The sequence below is a fragment of the Zea mays genome, chromosome 6 (assembly GCF_902167145.1).
Source record: "Zea mays cultivar B73 chromosome 6, Zm-B73-REFERENCE-NAM-5.0, whole genome shotgun sequence".
In the NCBI taxonomy this organism is placed as follows: domain Eukaryota; kingdom Viridiplantae; phylum Streptophyta; class Magnoliopsida; order Poales; family Poaceae; genus Zea; species Zea mays.
The window spans coordinates 32731396-32755500 of NC_050101.1; the positions used below are offsets into that span (position 1 = coordinate 32731396).

General features: G+C 42.1%; 1 pseudogene; it reads left to right on the forward strand.

Annotated features, from left to right (window-relative positions):
- Positions 1-1453: 1453 nt before the first annotated feature.
- On the forward strand, positions 1454-24005 carry LOC109940377 (zinc finger MYM-type protein 1-like; annotated as a pseudogene).
- Positions 24006-24105: the final 100 nt, after the last annotated feature.

The window sequence follows — 24105 nt, forward strand, 5'->3', positions numbered from 1 at the left end:
GACGCAACGCTCGGTCCGCTACTCTAAGAAGAATGAAAATTTCGGGTCCGAGTGGTCCATTATAACACCCAGGCTTTAAGGGACAAAGCCAGGTGCATCTCATACATGCGCCAAAGAAGACAACATATATAATAACAGAGTGTATAGAGATAAATGTCACAAAATAATCAGAGTATTTATTATATAGCAGAAGTGTTGGGGGCCTTCGTCTTCTAAAGGTCCTCAAAAACATGATTTGACAATATTTCCCAAGTGTAATATATGAAAAGGTACCTTCGGACTCGGATCGAAACCATATACAATGTGAGAAGCACGAACAATACGAAGGATGACGCAGCGCCGAAGCCACACGCATGGGAGCTTTGGCATAACGGCAGAAAAAGGAACCGACTTAAAGGGGAAAAGGCTATATGGACCTCAATGGATTATCCTAAAGTCAATAGTAAATGTACAGGGCATGAGTGTAATTTTACACAGGCTGCGTCATGTGCCTATAAATAGATGAAAAGTTCCCCCATACTGTTCACGTTGACTTGTACTCGCTCTTGTGTCACGCTTGTACTTTCATTTCCTGTCAAGCCGAAGGTACGAATGTAATTCAATATTGTTCTTATTCATTTATAATCTTATGATAAGAAATGTATGTGATTATATCATATAATTGTTCATGTTCTCTCTTATGTTTTGTATGCTTCATTTGCCATTAATACATACTGTGATGATGAAGGTATGACCTTCATAACCTTCGTCCGAAGATCATTATATCCTTGAGGAAATAATGTTTCGAAGGACGAAGGACATTAACAATTAACCTATTTTCTGTTGCCTTGTTCTTAATTTGAAGCATTTGAGAACAAGTCCCCAACATTGGCGCCCACCGTCGGTGAACTCATCCGACCACCTTCAGCAAGACCTGACCTTTGTCATGCCGCCGAAGAAAGCTTCAGCGCCAGGGGCTGCTGCATTGCAGCCACTGGACCCAAACCAGGAAACTCTCTCTGTCCGAGAGGCTTGAAGCTAGAAGAGGAAGGCCACCAGCCCAACACTCCGGGAGGAGAAGTTGGACCAAGAGATCAGGGATATGGAAATCATCCATCAACAAGTACAAAGGAAGAAGGAGAAGATGGCTAGGCTGGCCTATCTTCAAAGGAAGATCGATGAAGCTACTGAAGAAGTGCATAATCTTGCTCAAGATGAACAAGATCGAAGGCCCCAACACAGGGAGCTTCGTCAAGAGGGCTTATTCAACGAAGATGGATGGTATGATGATTTTAGTCATGATACCTTTATTTTTGATGATGCTTCTCCTTTGGCAGCAGAACTGCAGGCTACTCCATGGCCCCCATCATACAAGCCACCCCAGCTTCCCATGTATGATGGGCACTCAGATCCAAAGCAGTTTCTGATGAGTTACGAAGCAACTATATCTTCGTACGGGGACAATACCGCAGTCATGGCGAAGTCCTTCGTCATGGCCGTCCGGAATGCAGCCTCTGAAATGACGGAAATGTGTGTGCAACCAATGCATATTGTAGGGGTCCATTAAGTCCTTCAATAAAGTGTTCCTGCTTTCTCTCATCCTCAGCAACTTCATCCAGAGCATATCTAGAGAGCTGAATGAACTTATCGCGGTACTCGCTGACAGACATGTTGCCTTGCTTTAATGATAGAAACTCCTTCTTTTTGATCTTCATCAATCCAGTCGGAATGTGGTAGTTTCTGAACTGTGTACTGAACTCCGCCCAAGTAATAGTGTTAGCAACATCATGGGCAACAACATAAGAATCCCACCAGTCAGCAGCAGGTCCTGTCAAACGACCAGAGGCATAAAGAACTTTCTCCCGGTCAAAACATTGGACGATGCTGAGCATCTTCTCAATTGACTTCAACCAATCATCTGCATCTAGTGGGTCTGGCGAGCTAGCGAAGGTCGGTGGCTTATGGCTCATAAACTCCCGGTGCTTATCACGAGGTGGAACTGGTGGTGGTGGTGGTGGAGGCAGTGGTACTTGTTGCTGTTGCTGCTGCTGCTGTTGCTGTTGTTGTTGAAATTGTTGTTGCAGCTGTTGTTGCGCCCTTCTCTCCTGCGTATCTCTTCTCGCTCCTGGCGCAACTCCCGGCGTATCTCTTCTTGTTCCTGGCGCATCTCCTAGCATTCTTGCTGCATCTGAGCACGCATATCTGCCATAGTGGGTCAACTCCGCCTGGTGGAGGATTAGGAGGATTCATCTCTGCTGGTTGTGGCTGGGATTGTCTAAATATCCTCCGAGTGTGTCGTCTGGGAGGTAAATCAATTCCACCACCCCTCCTGGTATTGACCATCTGAGTTAGATACATATGGTAAGAGAGAATAGTAGACAAGGCAGGTAATTACGAATCGTGTTACTTTGGGGGATTTATTAGCTAAGCAGATTAATGTTTTACCTACCATAGCTAATTCATTACCTTATGGTGGTACATGCTAAGATGTCCATATATAATATTTCAATCAATCAAAGAAGCAAATCAGACATTTATCATCAGAACAATCAAACAACATTTTTAAATAGATAAAATAGTTTTGATTTTGTCTTTGGTTCCCTATCTCTTAGAAGGATCATAAGTGTAGGATTCCAAGGTATGAAATCCATCTTGTCTCAGAGTAGAAAAGGTAAGAAGGATCAGAGTAGAATAGTAGAAGGTGAGACAGGATCAAGATAAGTATAGAAAGAATCAGAGTGAGATAAGTAGGTAAGGGTTTTGTCCATTTCTATCTAGGTTTCGTCCTACAGTCAACATTTCCTCTGATACCACTTCTGTCACACCCAGGCTTTAAGGAACAAAGCCGGGTGCATCTCATATGTGCGCCAAGGAAGAACAACACACATAATAACAGAGTGCATAGAGATAAATGTCATAAATATCATAAAGGTACTTATTACATAGCAGAAGTCTTAGAAAAAATAAATGATAAAATAAAATGAACTAAATATTATTCCCTGGCGCCACAAAGCTGACTGGGAGACGCCACCTAGATCAAGTCAAAAGCCTCAGTGTTAGGCGGCTCCTCTTTGACCACCTGTTCTTCTCCTGTGAGGCGGGGGTGTGAGACAGCAAGAGTGAGCTCACGTACGTTCATAGCTCAACAAGTCATGGGGAATAATATGGCATGAACTCACCAAAGGTGGGAGTTCATGAAGTGTAAGGCTGATAAATGAAATAAAGGTTGAAGCTGAGCATTGCTTTTATAAGTTGGTCAAAATTTTATTAGCAGTTACTAAGTGTAAGTAAATACCAAACCATAGTAATAATAAATAAAAGTAATAGTAAAATAATCTCAGATGCAATGAAATGACAAATTGAATTTAAGTTCCATAAATTAATCATGTGAGTGTCCGAGCTGCTCATGACCGTGAGCACGGCTAGTATACCAGTTTTACGCTCTGCAAAGGTTGCACATCTTTACCCACAAGTCGTGTTACCCATTTGCCACGGAGTTGATCAGACCCCATACACCTCTACCAAGGAAGCGAGGCAGGGTACCACTACGAGGCCTTTACAAAGTTCCACTAGCTTCAGAAAACCCGTTACAGTTTATAGGAAGCTCCAGTGCAGGCATCTCTCGCCTGACCGCCATCGCAGCAAAATCAACCCAAAGACCTCCCTACACTGACCACTCCCCTACTGCCCTTGCCCCTTTCGGGTAACGTAGTCATCCACTAGCTTTCCTAGTTAATCAGCTAAGGGCGTCCCATTAAACCCTTATGGTAGCACTATTTTCCCGGGTGGTTCTCCATGTTCCCATTAACATAATGATCTTATCATGAACAATAAATAATGAACAGATAACAAAAAGTGTAATCATGAGTAATAAATATCTCTATACCCAAAACCACATAAAGTAATAGCATGTACTACCCAAAAATTTAGTAGTAAAACTAGTGGTGAAACAAGGTATAAAGATAGTCAAAGTCTAAGGTAACCAATTGGGTCCCCATCAAAATTAACCTATGCAGATCATTATGATTAATAAGAACATGAATGGGTAAAAGAAGTGATTAAGGGCACAACTTGCCTTCAACGAGCTCCTGCTCAGCAGTCTCTACCAGCTGAACCCCAAGATCCTCAGTAGCTTGCTCGTCTACTCGCATCAATACAATACATACATAGTATAGCAAAAATTAACATCACACCAAACATGTAAATAAAATACACAATAATAATCTAGACATTAAAATAAGATCATAGGAACTGAAATTATTAATTTTGGAGTTATAGATTTTAAGTTATGAATTTTCCAAGGTTTTATGTATTTAATACAAGATTAAGTAATAGATAAATTTTAATGTGTCTTTCATGCCTAAACAGAGGCACTAATGGCTAGACAATAATATTACAAAAATTTAGGAACTGGAATGAATCAATTTGGATTAAAAATGAATTAGATATGAATTTTCCAAGTTCCTAGAATTTATTTTGTACAAAAAACCCATTTCCATAATTATTTCTCGATTTTTATTATCCTCAGGACTGGGCCTCAAATTCTGGTAAATGCAGGGGCCTCGGGGTAAAAGAGACCGAGACACAGGGAGACTCCCGAGTGAACTGCGGGTTAGTTTCGCGAAAACAGAGGATCTTCTATGCAAAACAGTTGCGCCGAAAGGGTACATGTGCTTTTCGGTCGTTGGATCTCCGTCAGATGGCACTGATTAGATCACCCCAGGTCACGACCCCTGCAACCGTTGGATCAGAGATCCATGACCAGGACTTAACTAGCGTGATTATTAACTAGCGGTTGCTTACAGCCGCCAGATCTGCGATCGACGGCACGGATCTTGAAACACGAATGGGTACCCCAACTTCTAATCTGGATCGTTGTTTTACATATCTACGACTGAGACTTGTCTTCTACCCGGGCGACCGGCAACAATACTAGCTAAGTTCGTGCGGCGGACATCGCCGCCGGTGAAATCAATCCCCCCCAAACGGTGAGATGGGTCGATCCTTCTGAGCGCGAAATGGAATTAAAGTTCAGGTAAGCGCTAAGGAGATGTTTTACCAGAGTTCGTGTACACAAAGGTTGCCGACCTCAGCACTTGGCGGTCAGACGGTGGCACTAGCACCATGGCGAGGAATTGCCGTCCACACTGGCCTTCTGAGTCCAATTAGCAGCCCGCGCATGATCCACGCGGGATGGGGGTCCTACCCAGCACCTTCCACGAGCACCGGCGGCAATGAGACCGGAACGTAGCCGCGGCGGCCTGGTCCATGGTGGTTATAGCGCACGGTGGTTCGGTGGTTGCTGCGGCCATGATGGGAGCAAGATGACAACTAAACTATCGGGGTGTGATGGCCATGGACCGATTATATGTAGAGTGAAGTCGATCTCCATGGGATTGACCATGCCAAGAAGCTCGGGTTCCATTGCGCGCCCGCGATTCCGACGGAGGGGACGATTCCGACTTGCTGGGCCCACCGAGCAGTCTCAACGTCGAGGGGAAAAATCATGTTGAGCGGGCCCACGAGCAAGAGACTCCATGCGCAGAGGCCCAACTGAGTCGACCACCCAGACGTGTTTGACCTGTGGGGCGCCCATGTCAGCACGCGCGCGGGCGCTGGGCCGTAGCGGAGGAAGACGTACTGGGCCGAGTTCTAGTAGGTTTGGGCCCATGCGCCATTTCTGATTTTCCTTTCCTTTTTCTTTTCTTTTCTGTTTTCTTTCCTTTTTCTTTTAATTCCCAATTCCATTTTAAATTCAGGTTTAAATTCAAATCTGGTGCCAAATTATCCTCAAATTATATTGTGAGATTATAAGTACCAATTTTAGGAATATAATTATACATATATTATTTATATTTTCATATCCTTTCCTTTCTTCTCCTTTTTCCTCAAATCCTCTTCTCATTATTATTTTATTTTTATTCATATTATTATTGTTTTAAATGCACAAACAAAAATCCAGTATTATGCAATGGCTTTTTTTGTGTCTTAGTGGAGTTTTACTCATTTTTAAACATGCCCAGGCACATGTGATGATAAATAGGGATACACACATATATACACGAGAGCAATTTCTACTTCCATTCTTCCTTACAATTTGGGTATTACAATAGGCTAGTAGCTGGTTTTGATCTGAAGATTTCTCTAGCAGGGCTTAATCTTTGTTTTATGTCCAGATTGGTATAACTAGTCATATAAGGTGAATATCCAAAGGTAGGATAGAATTTTGTCAAGATGAGATAGTCCACATGATGTAAGTTAAAAGTTTGTTTGATGTTAAGTGAAGATAGATAGATTATACCATTTATCATAACTCTATGGGTTGGGTTAGCTCATGGTTGAGTTGATTTAATGCACTAATTTAGGTTTTAAGTGCATGAGAGGAGAACAAGGTTTATAGGAGTAGGATCTAGTTTATTTCACTAGTGCTCACTTGTTAAATGACTCTCATTAAATTCTATGATTCTATTTAAGAATACCATTTAGTTGAGCTTATCCAGCTGACTTTATCTTTATGAAATTCCAGTACATATATTTCTTTTATACACCTGAAATTCTTTTTATGCCATTAGTAGGTGTGGTATAGAAACAAGGGTACATCATGTTTTAGCTAATATGTGAGTGTTGACATAGAATAAGTGTACTATGGCATAATCGAGCTTACGATTGCGGTATATGGGGTATGTAGATTAAACAAGGTTTTGCTTTACTTTTGGGATGAATGATTTGGGCAACCTATCACATAGGCTAGGTCATGGTTTCTCGGGCAAGTTGGTCTAAGACACCAATTTAGATTTAAAACTCTTTTTTCGGAATATGGTTTAGTTAATACTTGTAACATAGATTAGACCATATTAGGTAGGGTCCAGATTAGATTGGATATAACTGGATTAAACTTAGTTTAAGTTAGATAGGTCTACCAGGGTAGAATATGTATTATTAATATGTGTTAGAATCCTTTGAGATAGGATGAATTATATAGCGTAGGTAGGTCAGAATCTCTGTCGGTTGAAACAGAGGGGTTATGCAACTATAGGGTGGCTAAGGTGGTTGCATATGGACAGGTTGTTGTATGTGGTCTAGTCTAAATTGGAATTTTAGTCCAACTTGGATTAAAACATATTTGTGAGGGTAGGATCCAATCTTATTTTAACAGTGTTATCTAACATGTTTGTCCGTTAGATTATATGATCAGATTAAATGGGGTCAGAATTAAGTTGGTGTACTCAGATTAGACTAGATAAGGTCTTCTTAATTTTATTTTGGAATAGATCATGTCTGTTACACTTTTATGAGATAAGCAAAGTGGTTGGGATAAGTATGCTTATTAAGACAAGATGAGCCTCGAAGAAGAAGATAGAGTCTTTTGAGATTAGTTAGATCTATTAGGATAAGATAAAATCTTTTCAAGATAAGATGAATCTATTAAGGTAAGAAAAATCTTTTAAGATGAGATGGATCTAGTATGATAAGAGAGAATCGTATAGGATAGGATGGATCTGTTAAGAAAAGGGAGAATCTTTTAAGGTAAGAGAGATCCATTAAAGTAAGAGATAGGCTTTTAAGATAAGAATGATCTATTTAAAATAGATACACTTTAATGAAGGATAATCTAGGTTTTTTTATCTTATGAATTTTATTTATTTATATTTATGCCTATAAGTATATGTAGATGTAATTGTGGACATTACTCCACGACTCATCACACTCAATCAAAGATCCAAATCAGACAAATATCATAAGAACAAACACTCAAGCGTATAGATAACTATAAAAATAGTTTTGTTTTTGTTCTTAAGAGTAGGTCTCCTATTCCTAAAGGTCACTTTAGGCACATGATTTCAAAGTGTGAAATAAGCATTTGTCTTTAGAAGGAAAAGGTAAGAATAATCAGAGTAACGTGGAAATAGATGAGGAAAGATTAAGATAAGTTTAGAAAAGAATCAGAGTAGCAAAGGTAAGGTTAATCAGAGTAGAACAGTAGAAGATGAGACTGGATCAAGAAAAGTATAGAAAGAATCAGAGTAAGGTAAGTAGGTAATAGTTGTCCAGTTCTATCTAGGTTTCGTCCTACAGTCAACATTCCTCTGATACCACTTCTGTAACACCCCGGCTTTAAGGGACAAAGTCGGGTGCATCTCATACATGCGCCAAAGAAGACAACATATATAATAACAGAGTGTATAGAGATAAATGTCACAAAATAATCAGAGTATTTATTACATAGCGGAAGTCTTACAAAATAAAGGATAAATATAACAGGATCAAAATTCCATCCTTGGCGCCAGAAAGTCAACTGGGAGACACCACCTAGATCGAATCGAACTCCTCGATGCGTGGCTCCTCCTGAACCACCTGTTCTTCTCCTGTGGGGGGTGTGAGACAGCAAGGGTGAGCTCACACATGTTCACCGCTCAACAAGTTGTGGGGAATAATGTGGCATGAACTCACCAAAGGTGGGATATCATGTGAAGTGTAAGGCTTACCAAAGAGAATGGTTAAAGCTGAGCATTGCTTTTAAAGTTAGTCAAAATTTTATTAGCAATTACTAGATGTAAGTAAATACTAAACCATAATACCAATAATAGAACAAAATTAATAATAAACCCATGCAAATGCAAATGACAAATTGAATTTAAGTTCCATATTTAATCACGCGAGAGTCATGAGCTGCTCTTGACCGTGAGCTCGGCTAGTATACCAGTTTTACACTCCGCAGAGGTTGTACCCTTTACCCACAAGTCGTGTTTCCCATGTCGCCAGGATTTGCAAGGCCCTTAGACACTACCGAGGTAAGTGGCTAGGGATCCACTACGAGGCCTTTACAAAGTTCCACTAGCTTCCGAAAACCCGCTACAATTTATGGGAAGAGCACTATAACACCCCAGGTGTTACCATGGCTAGAGCACACCTTGATACTAAAGGCTATGATCACATGTGGAAGAACTTAAGGAGCAAAAGCATGAGAGCCTTGGAAAGCTAAATTTTAGCCAAGGATTGTGAGTGACCAAAAGCATTACTCTAATCCTTGCACACTTACTACCTTGGATAAGAGGGGAGAAGAACCCTAGACCTCTCTTAAACCCTATCACCCAAAACCCTTGATGAGAGAGAAAAGAGAATGAACAAGTGTGCAAAGCATGAGTAACATTTACCCAAACCTTAAGTAACCTTATAACCAGCAATTAGGGGAGGGAAATATTGCAAAAAGACCCCTGGAGAAACCCCTATTCAAATCTCCAAGTGGAGAGAGAGCTAGAGCTCTCTATTTTCTCTCTAAGTCAAATTCTAACCCTAATCCAAAGACCAACCGTGTTCACCTCGAAGATGGCACCAAAACCACTTAGGTTCTATACCAAAAGTGTGGCATACCACCTAAGGCACCCCCTGGAAAAAGTGGAAACCGAGACCTTGACGTTTGACAGGTATTGGCATCAGTTTTGTCGCGATATGGGCAGTGAGACAAGCCAGATTTGGCGCCCGTCTATGTCCTGATCTAGGGCGTATCCTCCATTGGAACTCACACATGAGAGATAGCCCTAGGTGCCAGGAAGAGAGCTGCGCCGGATTCATGGCAAGATTCGCACGTTTGCGATCTCTGCAGACGTTTGAACAATGGAAGAAACACACCTCCACGTGTTCGACGCTTTCTGCCGCGCCAGAGCACGCCCGCGCGCGCCCCCGCATGCCCAGCGCCGCGCCCGAGCCAAGCCAGCGCCATGGCCCGCGCCCGAGCCTATAAAGCCCTCCCAGGCTTCGACTGCACTCTTCCGCGCACCCTCAAACCTCACCGGAGTTTAGCTCGCCGCCGTTTGCCCGTGCGCAGCGTGTCCGCGGCCGCCCAATCCCTCTGCCACCGTAGACCGGCCAATAGAGCCATTCCCAACCCCGTCCAGCCCTCGGAGAAGACTGTGCACACCTCCGTGAAGCTCCCCGAGCGAGGAATCAGAGTTTGCTTCGCCGGAGAGGCCAGTCCACGCTCGCCGGAGCTCTCAACCCCACCGGAGTACGTGGACCGGGTAATCCACTCAACCATCCTTCGATTCCTTGTGCACACGGTCACTACGTTACCCCGTGAAGCTCACCGTGCCCTTGGATTGAACCAGTTCGCCGTGGTTTGGCCGGTACGCTCGCCGCCGACGACAACACCCGCCTGCGCGCGTGGACCGAGCAATTCCGGCCATCCCCGACGTCAAGCCGTACCTCGTCGTGACCGCCAGAGTCTCCCCGAGCCAACCCTGCCCTTCGTGGGACCTCCCTCGCCGCTGATAAGCCGCGCCACCCTTTTCTTTCCCGCGGTTACTGTTTACATTGGGGGAAGGACTGCGGGTGAGAGGGAGAGAAGGTCAGGGGGTTTTGTGAAATGTCAGAGACACAGGGGAATAGTGGTGCAAGGGTAGAATTGCGAAGGTTGATTTAGTTTAAACCCAGGGACCTCGGTGTAAACTGTTTTTCCAGAAAAAAATTTATTAAGTCTGTTTTTAATTTGAACAGAAACTTTAAAAACTCATAACTTCAGTTTAGTTCATCCAAATTTGGTCAAACCAATTTTGCCAGACTTTAATTAATGTAACCTACTTAAGAAAAATATAAAACCCCTTGGTACTATAGAAAACTTTAAAGTTCTGATTTAATGATAGTTTTAGCCAAAAGCTCAATAATAGAAAGAAAAATAGTTGTGCTATTTGACTAGGGTTAGAAAAATTTGGAGAAGTTTATATCTACCTCCTGACCTGTTTAAAAATGTTAAACCTCTCTGTCCACCCCAATAAGTTAGTCTTTACCCCTTATTTTGCAATATGCTTAGGATTAAGAAAAATAGAAAAGGGGGTATAAATAATGAACCAGAGAGCACCTCTATTTTTGTTGGGATACTTATTCAATATAGTTCACTGGAAAAATCTATCATACCCTGGTTTAGTATAAAATAAGTAGGATACCTTTTATTTTAATAAAATAAGGATAACTTAGAAAAACCCTACAAAAATAACCCCAAGGTAAAAACACCCCCACCCTTGGGATAACTAATGTTTTATTAATGAGAACTTAGGAAAAATATGAAATCTGCTGTTTGACATTTTTCAAATAATAATGTAGTAGAAAGTGCCTTTTTGACATTAAACTTAAGAAAATCATAACTAAATAACCACCCCTTAGTTTTCTGTGATTTTTAGCACAGAAGCCTATTATTACTATTGGATGCCAGCAAAAATAACCTTTAGGACAGAACCCACCCCTAACTAAGAGATGTAGTGTAAAGTGGCCCATTTTGCATAACTCTTGTTATTTTTGTTTAAAGCCTAGCCTTTGTACTTTAAGCCTCAAATTCTTAAAACAGGCTAGAATGGCAAATGGCAACCCACTGTACTTTTTACAGAATTTTGGGAAAATATTAAACCCCTGTCATAGTTCAAACCTACCCTAGAAACCATAAGTAGAAAATAAAAGAAAGGGAAAAGTGGGTAATAGAAGAATGGTGCCAACCTAAAATCCTTTATATCTTATCCATTGAAGGATACAAGAGCAATACAAATTCCCTATGTTTATCCTCAACAAAAACCTAAGCCTAAAGGTGATAAGTCTAACCCACTAGAAGCCCCACATAACCAAGAAACCCTAAGTTACTTCTTGACTTAGTTTCTTTTTAGCATAATGTTATTAAATCCTGCATAATCATGACATACATGTTCATTGCATTCGATAGACTGTAACCTTGCTGACGGAGAGTACATCCTCGTGCCGGAGCAAGGAGCTTCTCAGGAGGTAGCCCCAGATCCAGCACCCGAGCCTGCACCAAAGGACCTGCCTGCCACTGCTTTGGAAGGCAAGCCCCGGTTTATGCATAATCTGTTACTTATGCTATTTTACTATACCTAATGATTGTAGGATTGAATGTGCACTTAGGTGTAGGAGTTGTGTTGAAACCCTAGTTGCATGATCTCAGGAATCCTATTGAGATGGATACTAGTATGCTAGGACGAGTAGCTGCTTTATTAATTAGGATCTCGGTAGAAGACGAGTGATTTTTCTAGCACTCGCGCGAGATCAGGAAATTGATTGTACCCACTTTCATACTACCATGATACTAGTGGTATACAACAATCCATGGGGATTGGTTGTCTACGAGATGGGAAAATGGAATAAGGATTAACGTGCGGATACCTGTGTCAAGCGTTTGAACGTACTAAGCACATACCGAGAAATATGGTAAATCGGTAAGCCTAGTACCTGAGTGAACCTGGCAGTGGACATATCCCCTCACGCGACCTGAGACGTGGTCTCCCATTCCGGTTATGGTGGGTACAAGTGCGGTCACTGCACGACGGCAGTCGGGGTCAGTGAGGCATTGTACGCCAAGGCGGTGAGCCCTGATCTGCTGACGGGGAATCAATGGGGACGGTTGATGTGTGTGGGGATGGAGTGCCCCTACATGTCGTGTGTTTAGGTTTACCTTGCAAGGATAAAAACTCGATTCGAATCGTCTGCTTCTCGCAGCTAATGAGACTGCTTGATCCATTGTACTGCATTGAGTAACAAGTGGAAATATGATGAGTTGATATAAGATGTTGATTGCTAATAATGTTTGCTACTATGTATGAGTAGATAGTACACTTTTAGCCTTAAGAGAGTCACACTTAAATCGACAAAGTTAAAACTTGACTTAGAAACTCAGCTAGTGCTTTTGGCAACCAAACCCCACAGCCAAACAGCTGCATGTCTAGAGGTAGAGGAGTAGACTCCTCACACCGGGTAAGTCTAGCTGAGTATTAGTATACTCAGCCTTGCTTGTGGCATAATTTTTACAGGTTCTCAGGAGGACATGGTTGCTGGAGTGACTTGGCCGTCCATCTTGCCACCGGGTTGGACTGTCGAGTGGGACCCTACCTCGGCTGAGGAGGAGCATGAGGAGTGATGGGACAGGCTTCCCCATCTCTCTATTTATTTACCGTTAGTTTATTTCCGCTGCACTTCGAACAATGATGGTTACTTTTGCAAAACTTCTATGATGATGTAATAACTTACTACCCCTTTCATGCATGGTTTTATGCTTTATTGTATTTGCTCTGTGACTCACCATCGAGTGAGATTGTGGTACTTGATCCTGTCAGTGGCCGTGTCGGACTAGATCAGAGGGATTGACGGGTTATTCCCATTTAAGTGTGGTCTAGCCTCTAAGGCGGGGCTTAGGCACTTAAGTTGGAATAATTCGGGCAGTTCCGCCACAAGCACTTGCAAGAATCTCCCATCTGACCGCCATCGGAGCAAAATCAACCCGAGAACCTCCTTGCATGCAACTCCCCTACTGCCCTTGCCCCTTTCAGGTAAGGTAGTCTTGCACTAGCTTTCCTAATTAGTTAGACAAGGGGTCCCATTCCTCCATTGTGGTGGCACGTGTTTCTCAAGTTAAGCTCCATGTTCCAATTAACAATAATATAATGATCTTAACATGAACATAAAGAAAATAACATAATAATTGGAACATGGACATAATGTAGTATTAATCCCAAAACCATATAAAGAAATAGCAAAAATTACCCATGTGATTCAAGGATAACAAGGTAAAAATGATAAACAGACTAGGGTGACCTATTGGGTCCCATCAAATTAAACCTATGCATTGAATAGTGATAATAAAGAACATTATTCAGTAACAAAAGTGGATCAAGGGTACAACTTGCCTGGCACTTGAGATTCCAGTTACCAGGGTGATTCTTCAAATCCTCGTGACCTCACTGCTAGTCGTAGCAATACAAACAAACATGGTATAGATAAAATTAACATCACACCAAACATAAGTACAAACCGAATAATAATGATCTACGCGTTGCTACGAGATCGCGGGATTGAGAACTACTAAGGTCGGGGTTATGATGAAGGAGCTATGATTTTATAGAAAATCTATGTGATTAGAATATTAAACTATATTATAAATTGGTTAATATAAAATCATAAGAGGTTATTCTATAAATAATTATCTCAACTTTAATCTAAGTTATAAATTGACCATAGATCATATTCTAGTAGTTTATAATGATAAGTAGTTTAACCAGACTAACCAACATCAGTTAAATACAGCTCTAATTATAAAATAATGAGACATGGTATAATAAATGTTGTTACTACGTAGCAAATACTTGTACGAGACTAATGCAACTGGAACGAGTCATTTCGGATATAAAACGAAGGAGTTATGAATTTTCAAAGTTCGTATGTGCTTGCTACAAAATTATTGAGTAATCAATTCTAGTATAGATTTCATGTTAAAACAGTGTTACCAAGTAGTAAGCAATATTAATACAAAATTATGGGAACTGGAATGGTCTAAAAAGGAGTTAGTATAGATTTTCTATGAATGAAATGAGTTTCTAGAATTATTTATATATTAAAAATCATTTTCTAATTTGAATTTCTGGATTTTCCTATGCTTCTGGACTGCGCGCCAATTACTGGAAAACGCAGGGGTCTCGGTGCAAAAAAATTTTAAGACTCGGAGCGCTACTGTGTGGTCTGCGGGTTGATTTCCCCAAAATCCAGGGACTTATTTGCCTATTCGCTCGGCCGAAGGGGTATGAGCAAGTCACGGCCGTTGGATCACCATCAGATGGTTGCAAATAGATCGAAGTCTTTAATGAACCGGTATGCTATTAGACCCATTTGATCCCAAATCCACGGCTCCCACACAACCATGTCATCCACAAATCCAATCGACCCACAGAGACATCAATGGCTCGGGTTCTATCATTGAAGGGGTGGTGTCCTCAGATCCCATCTGCGCCACCCGCGATTAATCCAACGGTCCTAGATGTGCACGGGCGAATCGACACGCACCATCAATCTTAACCTTCTATTCTCCGATCAACGGTCCAGAGTGTGCTCTCTAATCACTGCCCTTCCCCATGGATCTAATGGTCACCGATCCGTCATCTACCTTCAGTGAACCACGGCGACACTTACCGCACAACAGCGGCGACCTCTCCATCGAGCACCCCAGCCGAGCGTGATCCCCGAATTCGGACGTGCAATACGTCGACTAGAGCAGTACGAATACTAGTGAGGGTTGCATACCGAGGCTTGTTGCAGGGGGTTTTCTGGCCGCGGTGATAGGCAGAAGTGCGGCGGCGCGATGACGACGACGAGCAATTCCAAGGTACTGGCGCACGAATCGCCCCTGGCAAGTTGCTGAACGCACACGCAAGGACTTGGCGAACGTCACAACCAATGCCGGCGCACTGGGCGACGATGCAGAGGAGGTACCGCGGCGGCGACGACGATTCCTTTTAGCTTTCCGCTCGGTTTTCACGACAACGTGGGTTACGGGGAAGAGGATGGGGTCCCGATTAGAGGGGATGGTTTCGTCCTTTATGCGCGCGGAAGATTCCGCGCCCTCGGTCAATCCCTCCAGCGCGGACTTACCGAGTCAGACGGACCCCGGCGCACACCCGCCATGCGCGGTGCTTCAGTTGGGAGGGAAACAACTGACGAGGTGGTCCCACATGTCAACGGGCGAGTCTGTTGTATAGGAAAAGGGAACAGAGCTGATCCACGGGCCCCAATTCACAGAGGTCACAGTGAGCGCGTGGATAACTGAGGGAGAAGAATCGCTGACAGGGAGGCCCCTCATGTCGGCACGGATGCAAGACGACTGGCGCGCGCTGAGAGAAGTAAGTGGGCCGAGAAGACGGTTTCGGCCCAAACGCAGGTATGGGTGTTACTTTATATATATATATATATATATATATATGTTTCCTATTTTCTATTTGTTTTGTTTTCAGTTTTCCATTTTAATTTGCAAGTTTCAAATTGAAATCAAAATTGAGGTTTCAACTTCAAATATGTGCAATCAAAAGTACTACAACATGAGTACAAAAAATACTTTATTTAATAATTAATTAATTATTTATCCTCTTGCTTTTCCTTCCGTTTTAATTTCTAGAATTCAAATTTGAATCCAATTTAAATGTGAATTTATATTCACTTTAGATGTACAATTTGAGCCTAATAATTTGGAGGGTCCAATTATTTTTATACATATTTCTTTATTTTGTATAGCATTTTCCTCTCTTCTATAAACTCTAATTCTAGAATTCCAAATTTAGAACTAAATTCCAAATTTGAACATTGATGTCTTTCTATAGATTTCTTTATCACTAATTTATGCACCCACAATTACACTCCAACATGATGCACTAGATACACATCTATTTTAATTATTTTATTTGTTTGGTAAATGTTTGAAGTATGAAACACACTCAAATTGTTTTCTCTCTTTTTAGAAAAATAGTATTTTGAAGGTGGAATAAAACCAAAAGTTACTTCAAAATTAGATATAAATGCTTATGGTGCATCATTTGATGACGTGCATAATCATTCGGCCGAATAGAAAACTTTTCTATTACTGTTCTAAAATAATTCCTGGTTTTCAAAATTCAGTTCTCAATTTTCAATACTCATGAATAATTTGAGATATCTAAATTTGCTATTTTATTTCTTCATATCTTTATTTTATTATTAATAATAATTTTTTATACCGATTTTGGGGCCTTACATCCATACACGCTGACACGTGTAAGACACGGTATGGTTAAAAGAACCGTGGAGTGCGAGGAGGCGCCCAAACCACGTCAGGTTTTAATAACTCCGATGTTCAAGAACTTGAAACGAACATATTACGCCAGGTTAAACCTGGAATTGACCAGAGTGTTCCATTTTCAGGAAAGAAATCATATATTCGTCATATCTTCAGTCCAAAGTACCTGCCTCCCCTGAAGAATGTCTTAAACTAGTAGGTAAAAAAAACAGTCCTCTGGTTATGCTCAACACTTTCGATCAATTTCAGTGACCAAAGTACCTATTGCAAGTTTTCAAGACAGACTGAAACCCAACCCACACGATTCATTCTCAGAACTTGACCGCAGCTCATTTTCAGGAAAGAGAACGTAATCTCTTGAATTAACGTGGCATCAGTGCAAGGGCCATCTGATCCGTACTACAAGACGCAAATCTCAAATTTGGCCTGCCAACCTGATCCTGTACTACAAACTACTAGCCTACTGCATCATTCATCCATACAACATCCCTTGAGGACCTGACCATATATGGAAAACCAAACAAACATGTCAAACTACATGAATTCATGCTAACAAGAAAAGGAGCGATCAGAATTCACAACATGACTTTGTCTACCATAGCATGTCTTGCATGTTTATTTATTATACAGTGGTTTCCAAGCAAAATTCAGTAAAGAAGGCACAAATAGAGCAGCACACCATCTTCTGGTCACTACCAAATGCTTAGTGACACCACTAAGACAAAAGTCACAATTTTGCAGGGTTTAATTCAAACTATTGGGGCGTCTCGGGGCGACTAGGCTGTGCCATCGCCAGTCCCCTCCACACTTGCCCTTGACGGCCGCTGCTGTCGCTACCGGCAGCGGTGGCTATCGGCCCAAGTCGGCTTCCCGCGACGTCCCACTCGTGCCTCCTCTTCTCTCTCTATCCCCTCGCCACCCTGCTCTCCTCTCTCCCTCCCCTTCGTCGGTGTCGGGTGGGGCTCCAGCGTGTCTCCGGCCAGATCCGGGGAGCTCGCCTTTGGATCTGTGGTCCCTGCCATGGATCCAGTCGTCCCCGCACGGGACCCATCCGACGTTCGCTGTTGGCTTGGGGCTGCTGAGCGTGGCTGGCGTGGCTCGGCGCCGGAGCTAGCTGACGGGTTGCCCACGTGGCTAGCGGTGAAGGCGGCAGCGGCGGCGGCGCCATCGTGCCCCTGACTGGCCCGCGGCGGCGGCGTCTGCCCACTAAGTCAGCTGGCCTGCGGCTGGATGTGCGCATGCGTTACTGGCCCGGCGGCGGCCGCCACTGCTCATCACTGATGCTCAGGGGGTTGGAGGTGTGCTTGGTGTGCGTGCTTGTGCAGCTGATGCTCTGAGGGCTGGATCTGGCGCGTGCAAGGTTGGCGGCCTCCACATGCCAGCGTCGGAGGTGCCGACAGGCTGGTCCCGGGCCAGTGCATGAGCCGGGGTGGAGTTTGGTGTTGGTATGCTGGCAGGCCTATGCAGTCGGCCAGAATGGCGGTGGTGGGACCTCCTCTTGTCTGCGGCAGCTTAGGCTAATGGCTTGGGCTAGCGTAGGGTGATGATTGGTGGTGGCAGGCCCCAAAATCTTCATCATTGTGCGGGACGACGGGGCAGTGGCGACGGCGAAGGCAACTTGCTGTGTCTCGAGGTTTCGGCCATACATTATGTTGGGGGCTCTTCGGCGAAAGTCTTGGCGATGGTGACGCCCATGGGTGTCGCTTCCGCTGTTGAGGGTGTCGCATCCCCAACGCTATCTTCCTTGGGTGAAAGCCCGGTCCATCGCAGACAGGCGACAGTGGCATCACGGTGACGTCACTCCCTTCCTGAAGGCGTCACTTCTGAAGTTCGTCTCAACCACGACTTTGCCTTCGGCTGTTGCTTCGCTTCTTGGCGCCTGGTTTGCGAGTGAAGGTGGGGTTTTGCAACGTGAAGTCAGAGCTGCTACGTCAGGGCATGTGGCTCGGCAACGATGACATGAGGCGAACCTCCCTTCTTCGTGGTTCAGAATGTTTTGAAGGTCGGGCTAAAATCGAAGGCAGGGCAGTGGGTCAAGATTGGAAGTCGGAGCTTGTCTGTGCCTTGAGCCTGGCAACGATGGCATGTTAGACCTTTCGCATCGGGCTGTCTTTCTGCTTTTCGTTTAGTTCACCTGTTGGCTACTTTGGGAAGTCGGAGTTGCTGGATGCTCTGCATTCTTGCTTGACTACGATGACCCTTAGCAGTTTTGTGTGCTCTCGTGTGGGGTTGTCGATGCCTGTGTTTTCTGGGCACTTTGTGTCGGCGGTGAGAGTGGTGTCATGTTGATGTCCCAATCCAAACGACGAGTTGAGCTATATGGTGTCGGCGTGTTGATGTCCCAATCCAACTGCCTGTTGTTTGTTGTTTAGTCCGGTCCGGACCACTTCTTCTTTATAAATATAATCGAGAGCTCTCCTGCCTGGTTCGTTTAAAAAAATGAATCTATCCAACGAAACAAAACATAATATCACAACAAAGTTTTGTTAATCCTAAAGATTTTGTCCAAACCCCCACCACAAAACCAAGCCATTGATCCCAGAGAGTTGTCGATGATAGAACCCATAGCATGCCATCTGCTGATCAGCAAACACAAGACATACCTCACACATAATTCAGAAGCCCTTGCACTAGCAACTAGTGTTTGTCATGCATTTGGAACACCTTCCCTTGGTTCCTCACATGTATAAGCCTCATCAATCACTGCAGAAATGACAAAACAAATGATATAGCATCAGATCAGGAGGAACAACCATGAGAATCAACAAGTTGCCGCTAAAATGGGAAAAACATGATAGCAACATAAACCAATACATTGCATTATAGGTTCATTCTGCTGGTTAGATTGGCATGATGTTCTTCAAAGGACAACAACTTCTAGTTTGATTTTTTTAGATAATGGAAATATCATCCGATCTTGGCCTCAGATGAGGTTACGACCAATTATTACAACTGACGGCAACATAGTGCCAAAACTCCTCCTATGACCACACCAAAGAATACCAATTACCCACACCAAAGAACACCAGCTACCGAACCACAACTACTACATAGTTAAACGCAACGCAGACCCCCATCCAAAATTGCTGAAGAACTGTAGTAGCACCCTCTCCACATCACGACATGAAGACTTTATTAACTCTTGGTCCTCCCTTCTAGGCTGAAGCTGAGACCAGAAGTGGCACCAATATGTCGCCCTGAAGGTTACCTGCACACATGATTTAGGAGATGATTTATTGAAAACCACATCATTCCTACTTAACCAAATAGCCCAACAAATTGACGATGCAACGGTTAATAGTAAGTTGCAAGCTCTAGGCAGCAACCCACTCGCCCAAACCCCAAACAAATCATTAACATCCCGAGAAGGTCTCAACCCCATGCTTATTTGAATCAACCGCCAAATGAATGACGCATACAAACAACTGAAAAACAGGTGCTTTATTGTTTCCGGTTTGCTACAAAAACAACATATCTTATTACCATTCCAATGCCTCCTAGCCAAGTTATCCTTTGTTAAGGTAACACCTCTTGTTTGATCACCATACATACAATCGTCGTTAATGTTCAAATCATTGCTAATATGTAACAAGTTATGTATTTACAGTTTATATATTAACAACGCATGCAGAGTAGACAGATGCATAATATAAGCACACCACACAATCAAAAGCAATAAGGTTGTATACCCGGAATGCAGAAGCTAGCGTAGGGAAAGACATAACTACAGCCCTCAAACACCTTCTTTATCCTCCCCGACTTGAGGTTGATGGACCATGTGGACATCACCATAGTGGTGAGCATATTTGTAGACAATCACAAATATGATATTTGCGCCCTCCACAGAGCCAATCATGTTGGATAAATAAACATTTTCAGTTTTAATTTAATCCAGAAAATTACAATGATGTATGTGATGATATGTATGTGCATATGTGTATTACTACTCACAAAAGCAATAAACAACAGTAAAATATGCACAAATACTAAGAACAAAGTGTACCCTGCGGAGGGACCGATGCTTAAGGTATCAGTGGCTCCATTCACACGAGACATCTCATGTGTAGTGTTCGATATAGTCGTACGCAGTCGACGCAGGTAGATGTACGCAGTGCAGTCCATCGAATGGCGCCGTCGACGAGGAAATTGATCAGTGCTAGTCGAGCGGACGAAGCGAGCAGTCGCAAGTATGATCCCCAAAAACCTGATCGTCCATACACCCGTGCAAGTGTCTCTCTTCGGATGGCGATTTCGGAAGCCTATTCTCCCACACTCTCTGTGCTCGTAGAAGGTGGGACGAGGATGGGTTGTACGCAAGGCCGTGCACATGCATGTGCACCCTGTGCGCCGGAACAGGGCCTCCACTTTTTTGGGGCCCCAAATATCTAGCCCATTAGTAATACTAATTAGGTTTAGTCATTAGCATTTGCTATTTATTAATTTTAGAGATTCCAGCGGCTGCTCGACTGCTTTTATCTCTGCCAGGCGACGGCAAGCTGCTGGCTTCTGCCTTCTACGGTTCTACCGTCCTCGCTGCTGGCTTCTGCCTTCTACTGTTCTACAGGCGACTTGCTGGCTTCTGCTGCTGGCCCTGCTGGCCTGCTGCACGTTGCTCGCTGGCGGCTGCGCTGCCAGGTGCCAGTGTTGTGCTCCAGCGGTTGCGTATCCGTGGATCTTGATCTGTCTGTGTTTCGTCCGATCGCTCCGTGTCTTCCTCTAAAATAAAGCCATCAAATCATAAGGTAACATCCTACATATGCATTGTATATTTAATTGTCTAACTTTGTTAATAAAATAAGATATTGATTATTTTATTCATCTCGTATGCATGCATATTAAATATTAATAATTCAAGACCCAATTATTGGCGTTATGTCTTTCTGCCAATCGATCTAGAAAATATGATTCTGGTTATCAAAAGCGTAAGAGAAAACAAAGAATAGAGGATTTAACTCAAACTAGAAGGGAGCTATGGATAGATTTATTATAAAACAATCGCAAGTATCCTCTGATAATCATTCACTTGATCGAGACCCTGCAATTGGTAATAACGATGTTATTAATGATACTATAAATGATCAGACAGAGGCAGAGAATAATGTTGAGATTGAGGATATTATTATTGATGCCGATGATTCTTTTCATCCTGATATATTTGATCCAAGATATTGGGATTATCTTGATTCTAAATAGATTGATATTTTAGCGCAAAAGGGTCCTAGAAGGGACTTATCAATTCAGAAAGGTCCGAGAGATAAATATTCTAGAAGGTTTTCTGCATTATTCTATAATAGAATTCTACCAAATGGAGAACTTTGTGATAGAGATTGGCTTGTTTATTCTAAGGAACTTGACAGAGTCTTTTGCTTTGGTTGTAAATTGTTTCCGAAAGGTCATCGAAAAGGTCAGTTGGCAAATGACGGGTATAATGATTGGATACATCTTGGCGCTAGGCTTAAAGAGCATGAGACAAGTCCTGATCATAATTTGAGTACGGTCACTTGGTATGAATTGCGCAATAGATTGGCAAAGGATGACACTATTGATAAAACTGCCCAGCGACAACTTGAGAAAGAAAAGGACCATTGGAGAAAGGTTTTATTTAGAATTGTTTGCATTGTAAAGTTTCTTGCCAAGCAAAATCTATCCTTTCGTGGTTCTAACAGTAAGTTGTATGATGATAGCAATGGGAATTTCTTGGGCTTAGTAGAGATGTTGGCTGAATTCGACCCAGTTATTCAAGAGCATGTTCGCCGTATTACAAATGAAGAAACTCAAGCTCATTATCTTGATAATAAGATTCAGAATGAGTTGATACACTTGCTTGCTTCTGCTATTAAGTCTGAAATTATTAAGAAAATAAAGAGGGCAAAATATTTTTCTGTAATACTTGATTGTACCCCTGATGCAAGCCATCAAGAACAAATGTCCTTAATAATAAGATATGTGGATTTATCTTCAAATCATGCCAACATTGAAGAGTCTTTTCTAGGATTTTTAGATGTCAATGATACAACTGGACAAGGTCTTTTTGATGTGCTACAAAATGAACTAAAGATTCTTGATCTTGACATAGATAATGTGAGATGACAAGGCTACGATAATGGGGCAAACATGAAAGGATGCAAAAACAGAGTTCAAAAGAAACTTTTGGATTTAAATCCTAGAGCTTTCTATTCTGCTTGTAGTTGTCATAGCCTTAATTTAACACTTTGTGATATGGCCAACACATGCGAAAAAGCTAAGGATTTCTTTGGAATTATCCAACACATATATACAATATTTGCTAATTCCACTAAGAAATGGCAGATTCTAAAAGATAACATAACAGGATTGACTCCCAAGTCAGTATCAGCTACACGTTGGGAGAGTCGCATTGAAAGTGTTAAAGCTATCAGATTTCAATGTGCAGATTTTCAGGAGGCTCTACTTCAGGTGCTTTATACTTTTATATTTGTTTAATACTTTCATGTTTGTCCAATTATAACACATACTTTTTTTATACTAGGTGGCAGATGCTGACAATGATGCGAAAACGAGCAGCGAGGCTAAAGGTTTGGCTAATAACGAACTTGGAGAGTATGAATTTATAGTTGCAATAGTCATTTGGTATGAGGTACTATTTGTTGTCAATATAGTAAGCAAGCACTTGCAAGCCAAAGATATGCTCATTGATGATGCTATTGATAAAGTGCAAGGGTTGATTTCTTTCTTCAAAAATTATAGGGAAATTGGTTTCTTAGAAGCATTACAGACAGCCAAAGACATTGCACATGAGATGGATATTGACACATCTTTTCGTAAAAGACGGGAGATTAAAAGAAAGAGACATTTTGATGAAAACCCTGATGAGGCAAATATTGCTACACAGTCTGCAGAAGAATCATTTAGAATCACCTATTTTCTACCTATTGTTGATCAAGCAGTTTCCTCACTTACAAGGTGATTTGAACAGTATCAAGGCTATCAGAAAATTTCTGGATTCTTATTTAATTCTGAAGTATTGCAATCATTAGATAATGAGAGCATACATTCTTCTTGTGATAATCTGAAGACTGCCCTAAACAAAGAGGGACAATCTGATATTGATGCTAAAGAATTGTATGCGGAGTTGAAGTTTCTTCAGAATTTCATTCCAAAAGAAAAGATGGGGCCTTTGGAAATTCTAAATTTTTTAAAGCTACATGATTCTCTTCCTAATGCAAGTATTGCTTACAGAGTTCTATTGACCATTCCTGTGACTGTTGCTTCAGCAGAACGAAGTTTTTCTAAACTGAAACTATTGAAGTCCTACTTACGTTGTACAATGACACAACAAAGACTTACTGATTTAGCCACAGTAGCACTTGAGAGTGAATTGTTGGATAAGATTGAATATGATCATATTGTTGAGGAATTTATTTCAAGGAACACAAGGAGAATGAAGCTGTTCAAATAAAATTTATGTAACCAAGAGTTTAATAGGTATGCTTTTCATAAAATTCATTTCTATGTTGTATTATAATATTTATATTATTATACTGTTAGTTTTTAATGAT